The 2,278-nt window shown below is 40.4% G+C and overlaps 1 protein-coding gene across 1 annotated transcript in view; it reads right to left on the bottom strand.

Annotated features, from left to right (window-relative positions):
• LOC101861621 overlaps window positions 1–2,278 on the bottom strand; it is a gene marked incomplete at its 3' end in the record, with an annotated part of 18,680 nt that overhangs the window by 13,999 nt on the left and 2,403 nt on the right.

Below are 2,278 nucleotides of genomic sequence, written 5' to 3'. Positions count from 1 at the left end.
ACACACACACACACACACACACACACACACACACACACACACACACACACAGTCCGTTTGCTCATTAGAACTGCACTAAACCAACCAGATTAAGCTCAAACTTTAGGCCAAACCATTGAAAAGTTGTAAAAAGTCAAATGCACACACATTTCCAGCAACGTAGAATGATATTTGTATCTAGACAGGCAGTGTGGGTGGTTGGCGGGTGCTCTGGTGCGGTTTGTTAGACTATTAGATTGCTTTTATCAATATACAGAAGGGAAGCAATAAATCCTGGATTGTTGGTCCTTATATTAACATGTTGAATTATGTCCCTGTAATTGTAGGCCCTACTTTTATTTATCTACCCTCACAACAAAGATTGTCTGATCTTAGTGATCTTTACTCACTCCTCCTTCCTGTTTCAATCACATGTACTCATGCTCATTATGATTTATTTAGTCTTGTCAGTGAAGCCAGAGAGGGCAGACCTCATATCTTTTTCATCATTAAATTACCCTTCTTCATCTAGAAACGGAGTTTTTCCTTTTGCTTTATTAAATACAATAATGGCAAACAACCCCAGTGCAACACGGTTTGCTTCTTCTTTCCTATCAAACACCTATCGTCCTGATCTCTCCTTCTTTTTTGTGTTTGTTACTCTCTTGTAACACCTCCAATCTTCGGCACTTATATGACCTTATTGTGTTGCAAGTGCCGTAAAACTCTAACTAAAACTAAAAGAAGGGCAGAGAACAGAAGCATGGAAGACACAACATTTGCCGTCACTATCTACGAAGGGGGACAACGCCATCAATTCCTGACTTCATTAGAAGTGCGACAACACCATCAATTCCTGACTTCATTATTGGAAAGAACAGTGTAAGTAGAGGGTGCGGTGGCGGAGTGGTTAGTGGCTCGTCTCCGAAGCGGAAAGTCAGGGTTCGAGCCTTGGTTCGAACACAGATTTTTTTCGCCCCCTCCTGCCCACCCAGCAGTAATGGGTACCTGACTTCGAGTCAGGGAAGTAAAGGCGGCGTGGAAAGGAACTGGCCACCCTACCACAATATGCCGAAGGCCCAAGAAGTTGTCTCACTAACAAGGCAATCCCCTATGTCCAGATCGGATGCGGAAACAACTTTACTTTACAGTGTGAGTACAGTGGGCCTCAAGCCTTCCAGCCCAACAAGCAGAAGACTAATATTACAATTTCCTTCATTATGTGAAATATTATAATAAAAGAATATCTGGTGAACTTAGATAAGACTACAAGTAACAAGACCTGTAGTGGAACTACAAATTGCAACATTGTGATATTGCAACACACAGCACAGAACGATTCCTCAGAAAATGGCAGCTCTCACGTTGGTTGAATATGGTGCACGGTTAGATCACAGCGGACATATAAAGATTTTTTGTTAGACAACGGAACATATATTGACTTAACTCTGTGCAACATACGAGGTGTGTATTAGTCTGACCTGCTCTCACAAGCTGTATGACGGTGAGGAATACTTTTTGACCAACCGGTAACCAAGCAACATGAAACAGTTCGCGACCTCAGTGCTTTCTTGTCCTTTCCCAATTTTTTGAACAGTGAAAATGTGACTTCTTCTTAAGCTCACTCTTTGTTATGAACTGTTTTCACTGTTATTAAACATGGAGATAGGACAAGAAAGCACTGAGTTTGCGATACAAATGCTGCTAGTGTAGTAATCATATCGGTGAACCATATTTTGATGGTGCTGGACAGCGATCTATGAAACTGGTCCCACCACATTGCTCAACTTCTCATGTCTCATATCTTCTTGAAATACGTCCAGCTCAAAGTCAAAAGAATCAATTTTTAAAAATATTTGAGGCAGAGACAGGCCAATCCAAATTGGAGATGGAATAGACAGCTTAGCTCATAACACTAGTGCATCCAGAATAACTAAAATCAGATTTTTCTTATCTGTAATATAACATGAAATCTTAATCTCTTTCTTCATCCATGTTATGTTCTATAAATACACGCATAAAACATACACCACACTTTATCATACCGCTATTGAACTGTAAGTACAGAGAGTCAACTGAAAGTCAAATAAGTTTTTCTCCCACATTTGACAGATGAACCCTATATGGTCGCTTTTAAGGACAAGCGGGCTTACCCACATTTCGGGGGTTTCCAGAAATCTGGACCTACACCAAAAGTGGGCATTGCCCTACCTATAGGAGAAGTTTGCTTTCATTGGTGTGTATAAATTTGTTTGGTTATAGAGAAAACTCTCTTTGTCTTTTAAAGAAACTGAACAAG

Source organism: Aplysia californica, unplaced genomic scaffold (assembly GCF_000002075.1).
Source record: "Aplysia californica isolate F4 #8 unplaced genomic scaffold, AplCal3.0 scaffold00886, whole genome shotgun sequence".
NCBI lineage: Eukaryota > Metazoa > Mollusca > Gastropoda > Aplysiida > Aplysiidae > Aplysia > Aplysia californica.
This window is presented reverse-complemented; position numbering and strand designations above follow the sequence as displayed.